General features: G+C 42.6%; 1 long non-coding RNA gene across 1 annotated transcript; it reads right to left on the bottom strand.

Moving 5' to 3' along the window:
* Positions 1-4,407: 4,407 nt before the first annotated feature.
* LOC311253955 lies at positions 4,408-9,939 on the bottom strand. The gene is made up of 3 exons (XR_014622094.1): positions 9,877-9,939; positions 7,085-7,565; positions 4,408-5,603 (listed from the first exon to the last, which is right to left on the bottom strand). It is a non-coding gene; the product is annotated as an uncharacterized lncRNA (long non-coding RNA).
* Between the last annotated feature and the right edge of the window lie 790 nt (positions 9,940-10,729).

Genomic DNA, 10,729 nt, shown 5'->3' with positions numbered 1-10,729 from the left:
ACATTTCGGGTCCGGCGATGAAGGTATCTCTGTCAAACTCCTGCAGTGTAGCATTCCAACAGCTCACTAACTCTCCAGTACCCTTGACGACGCAGCATCGCTTGACAGCCCTGAAAAACCTTAATGTGGTAGACACGTACAGCTCACGGGCCTCAGCCTGACTCTTTCTCAGGGCAACAACAGGCACCAAGTTGACCCGATTGCCATCTACGAGCTTTCCGGTCCGTCTAAAGTACACAGTACGAGCGCCACCGTTCTTGTACGTGAAGCACTTCAGGTTACATCTCACCTCTTGTTCTGTGAAACAATCCACACTCATATCACGTTTCTTCTTCGTTTCAGCTGGTACAGTACTAAGCACACAGCACATGGGGTGTACATCTTCCATGCGAGAGGTCAGCGCGTCAGTGTGCTGGGTAGATGACAAGGTTTTATCATCTGTGCACACTAGCAACTGGAAGGGTTTGATTTGTTGGAAAGACGGAGTCAGGGCTGTCTTGTGTGTGGGGACCTCAAGGGCCATGTCCCAAAATTCAAACTTGTTATGCGTAACCCGTTTCAACACCTCGAGGCTTTCGACTCCAGGGACAAACAGCACCTCTTGCACAAAGTGCGACTTTCCACTGCCCCCTTTGTCCATTGTTTTAATCCCGACAAGGTAGGTGCCGACCATAGACCTTTTGCCGTCACGGAACACGACGTTTTGTTGTGCAGAGTACTGGGTGACCACAGGGATTACTTTCTTGCCGCTGGCGCTTATCAAGTCTTTATTCGGTACAAAAAAGGTGGTGTAGTTATCTAAAGCCAGCAGCACGTGTTTGACACCAGCCCTGTCTACACCAGCCGTAGACTCAAAGTCGTTTCCACCTGCGATGTCCACAAGGTCCATTAGCGCAAGCAACAGAGAGTGTGACGGCTTTTGTGGAATAGCATCGGCGTCCCGAATCACCTTGTCCCTGATGATCTTGTAGACATTCTTCGGATTGTACATCTTCTCCCTGTCAGACAGTTCACCCTCCTTGCATATCATCAGGTCGACCACCTTCTCGAACAGTCCCAGTGCACTTTCACACTCGAAAACGTTCTTGTGAGCAGACTTGGAATACCACGGCGGGCGATCCGTCACAATGAAGCGAGTATTGTCCTTCATCGTGTAGCGCTGTTCGTGGAAAGTCACTCAATATCCAATAGAACCCCAGTTGTAAGTCATCCAGGCTGTGCGCAGTGAGTGTGCTGTGACCTTCAGTGTGATGAGAAGAGCACAAGTGAGTACCTCTCCCTTCAGAGACAGAAGGACTGTGATGTTGATGTGTCTCACGTAGTCCCTTTTACATGCCCTACTTATGCACCTAACGTGGGTTGGCTTAAAGGAAGCTGTTTTGACTTTACAGTAGTTGGAAGTCCACCCACTGCTGACATGGTCATTCATAGTCATTTACACAACATCCACCCTGATTGCACTGTGATGATTCGTAGCAGCAAGGTTCACATTATCCAACGGAAATCATTCGGTCCATCTGAAACAATGTTATCCAAGTGGTGTCATTCGTTCCAATTGACAAGAAATCATCCAACCTATGCTGTAAGTGAGTCTGGCTGTAATCAAACAGCAGTTACGCGTAACACTACAGCATAGGTGGGACACTGCGCGTAACTGCACAGGTTTCTCTATGCCTTCTGCCTATGATAGTTTTTGTTGACCTGGGGAAAGTTTGATTACAGCCAGACTCACTTACAGCATAGGTTGGACAATTTCGTGTCAATTGGAACGAATGATACTACTTGGACAAAGTTAGATTGCAGACAGATTCACCTCCGGTTACGCGTAGCAGCAAGGTTCACATTATCCAACGGAAATCATTCGGTCCATCTGAAACAATGTTATCCAAGTGGTGTCATTCGTTCCAATTGACAAGAAATCATCCAACCTATGCTGTAAGTGAGTCTGGCTGTAATCAAACAGCAGTTACGCGTAACACTACAGCATAGGTGGGACACTGCGCGTAACTGCACAGGTTTCTCTATGCCTTCTGCCTATGATAGTTTTTGTTGACCTGGGGAAAGTTTGATTACAGCCAGACTCACTTACAGCATAGGTTGGACAATTTCGTGTCAATTGGAACGAATGATACTACTTGGACAAAGTTAGATTGCAGACAGATTCACCTCCGGTTACGCGTAGCAGCAAGGTTCACATTATCCAACGGAAATCATTCGGTCCATCTGAAACAATGTTATCCAAGTGGTGTCATTCGTTCCAATTGACAAGAAATCATCCAACCTATGCTGTAAGTGAGTCTGGCTGTAATCAAACAGCAGTTACGCGTAACACTACAGCATAGGTGGGACACTGCGCGTAACTGCACAGGTTTCTCTATGCCTTCTGCCTATGATAGTTTTTGTTGACCTGGGGAAAGTTTGATTACAGCCAGACTCACTTACAGCATAGGTTGGACAATTTCGTGTCAATTGGAACGAATGATACTACTTGGACAAAGTTAGATTGCAGACAGATTCACCTCCGGTTACGCGTAGCAGCAAGGTTCACATTATCCAACGGAAATCATTCGGTCCATCTGAAACAATGTTATCCAAGTGGTGTCATTCGTTCCAATTGACAAGAAATCATCCAACCTATGCTGTAAGTGAGTCTGGCTGTAATCAAACAGCAGTTACGCGTAACACTACAGCATAGGTGGGACACTGCGCGTAACTGCACAGGTTTCCCTATGCCTTCTGCCTATGATAGTTTTTGTTGACCTGGGGAAAGTTTGATTACAGCCAGACTCACTTACAGCATAGGTTGGACAATTTCGTGTCAATTGGAACGAATGATACTACTTGGACAAAGTTAGATTGCAGACAGATTCACCTCCGGTTACGCGTAGCAGCAAGGTTCACATTATCCAACGGAAATCATTCGGTCCATCTGAAACAATGTTATCCAAGTGGTGTCATTCGTTCCAATTGACAAGAAATCATCCAACCTATGCTGTAAGTGAGTCTGGCTGTAATCAAACAGCAGTTACGCGTAACACTACAGCATAGGTGGGACACTGCGCGTAACTGCACAGGTTTCCCTATGCCTTCTGCCTATGATAGTTTTTGTTGACCTGGGGAAAGTTTGATTACAGCCAGACTCACTTACAGCATAGGTTGGACAATTTCGTGTCAATTGGAACGAATGATACTACTTGGACAAAGTTAGATTGCAGACAGATTCACCTCCGGTTACGCGTAGCAGCAAGGTTCACATTATCCAACGGAAATCATTCGGTCCATCTGAAACAATGTTATCCAAGTGGTGTCATTCGTTCCAATTGACAAGAAATCATCCAACCTATGCTGTAAGTGAGTCTGGCTGTAATCAAACAGCAGTTACGCGTAACACTACAGCATAGGTGGGACACTGCGCGTAACTGCACAGGTTTCCCTATGCCTTCTGCCTATGATAGTTTTTGTTGACCTGGGGAAAGTTTGATTACAGCCAGACTCACTTACAGCATAGGTTGGACAATTTCGTGTCAATTGGAACGAATGATACTACTTGGACAAAGTTAGATTGCAGACAGATTCACCTCCGGTTACGCGTAACAATATAGGTTTCCATATGCCATCTGCCTATGATATTTTTTGATGACTTGATGCTGTACTGTTTGCATTGGCAAATCTATGCTGTTTCACGTAACAGGAGGTGAATCTGTCTGTAAGTGTTAGAGAAAAGTAAGAAAGTGCATCTCTGCCTCCACCTCAACTGTCAAACATTGACCACATGGTATGTTTACTTTTTGTTGATCTTATTTTTTGTGTCTTTAAGACTCACACACACTCACAATTATTTTTGAGAGAGAATTAGCAGAATATATCTGTACTGTCAGACATAGAAAGGCGAGACAGATCCTGACCAGATACAGGCTCAGTGACTATTCATTTGTGACATGCAGTGATGTATTCCCCTGCTAATTATACAGCAGAACCGTCTACATTATATCCTGTGTGTGTGTGTGATTTGTGACTGAATAAACAAACACTTTCTCTGATCACCAGAGACCCAAACTCCAATTCCACTGAGGGATGGCAGATGATAACAGTGGTGTCCAGACTGACGTGACAATGCAGTCCAATGATACAAAGACAGAGTATCGCGAAAGCGAATTACTGTGTATGAACACTGACATCTTTCTGTTTGACGATATGCTGACGAACTTCCCCGAAACCAATGTTGATTGGAGCGACACAAACAGCCTACTACAGCCCTTACTATGGTTACATGAAGACTTTGACAGCCCACCTGAATATTCCTGTGTACTTGAAGAAATCATTGAGATACTTGATGGCCCCTGGATACCTTAGACTCTTGTATATCCATGTGGTGTCTACTGGTGTACAATGAAGAAATCACACCGTACTTTTTTATTTTATTCACATTGCATTCCATAACAACTTCAAATGCGAACATAATACAAATCTGTCTAAGGCTCAGCATATTGTTAACATGATCAACAATGTCATTGTCATTGTCATTAAATCTATGTGTCAGCTCTCTCTGTCTCTCTGTCTCTCTCACTCTCAATTCAAATTTACTTTATTTGCATGAATGTCACAGAGACTGTGTTGCTAAAGCGCAAAGAGTCAATTAAACAGAACACAAATACACTTCATGAGTTAATATGTACATATATAAATAGAGTAAAAATTGAAGAAAATAAAATAAGACATCAATTGTGAGGACATGTTTCTGTGTGGGTGTGTGTGTACACACTTTACACAGTACCATATGCACAGACAAAAACCCTCAAATGGATTACTTCAGAAAATCTCAATTTACCCACTTACCAGCAACCTGACAGTTAGTATGACTGGGGGCAGTGGTGGTATGTTGCCGCGTCCGCAAAGTCTGACACCCCCTCTTCCTCCACTGTGGTTTCTCACCAGCTTAGCTCTCACACGAGCAGGGAGATGGTCAGAGGGTGCGCTGTTTTTGTCCCACAGGGCTAGCAGGGTATCTTTGGAGTAGGCAAGGTGACACACTCCCTGAGTCCACAGTCCGTCATGCGGCCACTGCGGCAGTCAGTTGGAGGGTCAGCTGCTTGGCTAACGCCATCGGCGCCTGTCCACTGGATCCTCTGCTCCTCTCCACCGTCGTCGTAGGGAGACTGGGCTGTCTCTCGTGGGCCAGCTGCTAGGCTAATGCCATCAGCGCCTACCCACCGGATCCTCTGCTCCTCTCCGCCGTGTCGTAGGGAGACTGGGCTGTCTCTCGTGGGCCAGCTGCTAGGCTAATGCCATCAGCGCCTACCCACCGGATCCTCTGCTCCTCTCCACCGTCGTCGTAGGGAGACTGGGCTGTCTCTCGTGGGCCAGCTGCTAGGCTAATGCCATCAGCGCCTACCCACCGGATCCTCTGCTCCTCTCCGCCGTGTCGTAGGGAGACTGGGCTGTCTCTCGTGGGCCAGCTGCTCGGCTAACGCCGTTGGCTAGTTGACGTTGTTAACTCAGGCGTCCGTGGTGGCTACCACTGCGTGGTAAGGAGCTGATTGGGTTGGGAACCAGTCGTCCTAGAACTGCACCACATTTGTTTTCCTCTCTCTTCTCTGTCATACCTGAAACACACAAGTTATAAAATAGTGAAAAGAAAGCAGCACAAATAACACAACACAAGTACACAAGCACCCACCACAGAGTCAATTAAACAGGACAAAAATACACTTCATAAGTTAATATAAACATATAAAAATAGAGTAAAATTTAAGAAAAATAAAAAAGACAATAATTGTCTGTGTGTTCGTGTGCATGTTTAAAATAATAAACAGTAATAGAATAATAAGTAATAATGAGAATAAGTATTACTAATAAGTTACTGTAAGTAAAAGTTCATATTGTTTTCACATTCTGCTAAAACATGAACTTAAAGCAACACTAGGTAGTTTTTCGACCTTAAAATAATATTTCTAAACTCAGTTATGTGGTAGAATAATGGTTAATATGATGAATGGTGACGCCTCTGCAGCTTGGCTGGGGTCACGGCGGCAGAAACCGCACTGTGTAACTTCCCAGAGCGGGTAGGTACAGTACATACCTGACATAAAGAAGTCTAGTGCGACCTGCTTTAAGACACGTTTATTCATCGGTGGATTTAGCCAGCAGCTACTTGGATTTTTTGTAAACCAATGCCAATGCCAGGTCGCACTAGACTTCTTTACGTCAGGTATGTACCTACCCTCTCTGGGAAGTTACCTAGTGTTGCTTTACCTGACAGCAAACAATCGAGAATCCATTGTGGTCTGTGTCTCAACAGCAGCCAGGCAGCGTGAGGTTGTGAGCCTGAGCTCAGGGCAAAGGAAAGTCACAGATGACTTTTTTCTACACTTGCGGATCATGGCACGCATTTGCAGATCTGCCGCGGCAGAAGTGTAGCAAAAGGGAACAGAAATAAATGAGTCTTTCAGTCTTTACATTGAAATATTTCTTAATGTGTGACATGCAGTGACATCTGACTCTCTCTCTCTCTCTCTCTCTCTCTCTCTCTCTCTCTCTCGGGTTTTATGTAGCTTCCTCCTTTGACTTCCTCCTTAGACTCTTGTATATCCATGTGGTGTCTACTGGTGTATAATGAAGAAATCACACCGTACTTTTTTATTTTATTCACATTGCATTCCATAACAACTTCAAATGCGAACATAATACAAATCTGTCTAAGGCTCAGCATATTGTTAACATGATCAACAATGTCATTGTCATTGTCATTAAATCTATGTGTCAGCTCTCTCTGTCTCTCTGTCTCTCTCACTCTCAATTCAAATTTACTTTATTTGCATGAATGTCACAGAGACTGTGTTGCTAAAGCGCAAAGAGTCAATTAAACAGAACACAAATACACTTCATGAGTTAATATATACATATATAAATAGAGTAAAAATTGAAGAAAATAAAATAAGACATCAATTGTGAGGACATGTTTCTGTGTGGGTGTGTGTGTACACACTTTACACAGTACTATATGCACAGACATTTGGTGTGACAAAACTTCAACACTATAATCCTCAAATGGATTACTTCAGAAAATTTCAATTTACCAACTTACCAGCAACATGACAGTTAGTATGACTGGGGGCAGTGGTGGTATGTTGCCGCGCCCGCAAAGTCTGACACCCCCCTCTTCCTCCATTGTGGTTTCTCACAAGCTTAGCTCTCACACGAGCAGGGAGACTGGGCTGTCTCTCGTGGGCCAGCTGCTAGGCTAACGCCGTCAGCACCTGTCCACCGGATCCTCTGCTCCTCTCCGCCGTTGTAGTCGGGGGACTGGGCTGTCTCTCGTGGGCCAGCTGCTAGGCTAACGCCGTCAGCACCTGTCCACCGGATCCTCTGCTCCTCTCCGCCGTTGTAGTCGGGGGACTGGGTTCTCTCTCGTGGGCCAGCTGCTCGGCTAACGCCGTTGGCTAGTTGACGTTGTTAACTCAGGCGTCCGTGGTGGCTACCGCTGCGTGGTGAGGAGCTGACTGGGTTGGGAACCAGTCGTCCTACAACTGCACCACATTTGTTTTCCTCTCTCTTCTCTGTCATACCTGAAACACACAAGTTATAAAATAGTGAAAAGAAAGCAGCACAAATAACACAACACAAGTACACAAGCACCCGCCGCAGAGTCAATTAAACAGGACAAAAATACACTTCATAAGTTAATATAAATAAATAGAGTAAAATTTAAGAAAAATAAAATAAGACAATAATTATCTGTGTGTTCGTGTGCATGTTTAAAATAATAAACAGTAATAGAACAATAAGTAATAATGAGAAAAATGACAGTATCAATAAACAGAAATAAATGAGTCTTAGTCTTTACATTGAAACATTTCTTAATGTGTGACATGCAGTGACATCTGACTCTCTATATCTCTCTCGGGTTTTATGTAGCTTCCTCCTTTGTGTGGGAGGTATGGAGTTCTAATTGTTGCAAAACTATTTGCAAATGTGCATCTCAAACTGTGTGTGTGTATTCAGATCTTTGTGTGGGTATTCAGATCTGTGTGTGTGTGTGTGTTCAGTGTCGCGATCCGCAAGTGTAGAAAAGATTTGTCTGTCATTTTCCTTTGCCCTGAACTGACGCTGCCTGGCTGCTGTAGCAGTACAATCTACACATTGAGCGTGTCACTATTGGGGTGACACTAACAGATGATCGTTACCCTAAACTTACTGTAACTAAAAGTTCATATTTTGTTCACATTCTGCTAAAACATGAACCTAACTGACAGCAAACAATCGAGAATCCATTGTGATCTGCCTCTCAACAACAGCCAGGCAGCGTGAGGTTGTGAGCCTGAGCTCAGGGCATACAATCATCAGAAGATGATTGCATGCATGCTCCAATGTCTCACTTAACAATGATAAAGTTAATCTAAATTTCACTTTATCAACTTCACAGTTACTTAAATACACTTTCTGGGCCCACAAACACCTTAATTCCTTATTCACTTGACACGTTTAAGGGCAAAAAAAAAACCCCTCACTAAACACACACCTTAATACAATCTAAATCCTACACCTAAATATATACCCAAACCAAAATAACGTAAACACGGACACACAGATCTGAACACATACATACAAATGTCAACACGAACACACATATCTAAATACGTACAGAGACATTAATACACATTTGCAAATACTTTTGTATTTGTCTCTCTCTCCCACCTTTTCCAATATAACAAAAAAATGAAATTAAAATATTACTGTCCCCTTTTTTTCCAGGAAATACTATAAATAAATTATTCCTTTTTTTTAAAGAAAAATTTTACATTGTATTATATACACAGACAAAAAACTTTTAACACTGTTTTTAACACATCCTCAAATGGATTACTTCAGAAAATCTCAATTTATCAACTTCAACGTTACTTAAACACACACTCTGGGCCCACAAACACCTTAATGCAATCTAAATCAAACCAAACCAAAATAATGTACCATTCCCGATGTATTGGGGTGACACTAACAGATGATCGTTACCCTAAACTTACTGTAACTAAAAGTTCATATTTTGTTCACATTCTGCTAAAACATGAACCTAACTGACAGCAAACAATCGAGAATCCATTGTGATCTGCCTCTCAACAGCAGCCAGGCAGCGTGAGGTTGTGAGCATGAGGTCAGGGTATACAATCATCAGAAGATGATTGCATGCATGCTCCAATGTCTCACTTAACAATGATAAAGTTAATCTAAATTTCACTTTATCAACTTCACAGTTACTTAAATACACTTTCTGGGCCCACAAACACCTTAATTCCTTATTCACTTGACACGTTTAAGGGCAAAAAAAAAAACCCTCACTAAACACACACCTTAATACAATCTAAATCCTACACCTAAATATATACCCAAACCAAAATAACGTAAACACGGACACACAGATCTGAACACATACATACAAATGTCAACACGAACACACATATCTAAATACGTACAGAGACATTAATACACATTTGCAAATACGTTTGTATTTGTCTCTCCCTCCCACCTTTTCCAATATAACAAAAAAATGAAATTAAAATATTACTGTCCCCTTTTTTTCCAGGAAATACTATAAATAAATTATTCCTTTTTTTTAAAGAAAAATTTTACATTGTATTATATACACAGACAAAAAACTTTTAACACTGTTTTTAACACATCCTCAAATGGATTACTTCAGAAAATCTCAATTTATCAACTTCAACGTTACTTAAACACACACTCTGGGCCCACAAACACCTTAATGCAATCTAAATCAAACCAAACCAAAATAATGTACCATTCCCGATGTATTATACTTGCTCGTTGTGGTCCCAAAACTACTCAACAAGTAAAATAAAAGGATATTTGAGTCAATCTTACCGTCCCGTCTGTCCTTCAACACGGAGTCTGTCAGTTTTCTCTTTCCTCCTCACACGTTACCAGAATAACTCAATACTAAAGTCCTGGTCCCTCGAAACTCTGTCTTTTCCATTCTCTCTACATGGGGGAGGGCATTTCCTGTTGCAATGCAAACTCTGTGTGTGTGTGTGTGTGTGTGTGTGTGTGTGTGTGTGTGTGTGTGTGTGATCTCTCTCTCTCTCTCTGTGTGTGTGTGTGTGTGTGTGTGTGTGTGTGTCTCCCGTCTTTTCCAATATATTGGAACATTATACATTTTTGCTATAAAACTCATAGTATCATGTAAGTAATCGCAATTGTCTTTTTTTCATTTTAATTACAAGAGGTTTGTATCTTTTTGAAAATAATGTTGCAACTCAAACGTCTTTCTCTTGTCCATTATTTTGAAATTGTTCACACTGTCTATAGTTTGTGGAAAATATAATCTTGCTAACAAAGTAAATGTACTGCTGCAGGTGTTATGTCTCATGCAGCTATCATGCAATTATATTTCTGTGTGTGAGAACACGATGCGCTCAGGTCAAGGCCACACTCCCCTCCATATTGCCAAACAGGAAATGATCCGAAAAAAAAAACTGAGCTCAGGCACATTCTCATTTGTCAGATGGACACGTGCACACACTCTCTCTGTCTTTCTCTCTCTCTCTCTCTCTCTCTCTCTCTCTCTCTCTCTCTCTCTCTCTCTCTCCCTCACACACACACAGACACACACACACACACCTACGGGAACCTTTGCCCAGTAGAGTGTCTCTCCTATGGGAAGAACACCTGTTGGTAGTTCTCGCAGACAGTTGCAACAAACTTTCAATAACATTGA

Source organism: Pagrus pagrus (genome assembly GCF_965226575.1).
Source record: "Pagrus pagrus genome assembly, contig: HAP1_SCAFFOLD_87, whole genome shotgun sequence".
In the NCBI taxonomy this organism is placed as follows: Eukaryota; Metazoa; Chordata; class Actinopteri; order Spariformes; family Sparidae; genus Pagrus; species Pagrus pagrus.
The sequence above is the reverse complement of the archived record's forward strand: the minus strand, read 5'-3'. Positions and strand labels throughout refer to the sequence as shown.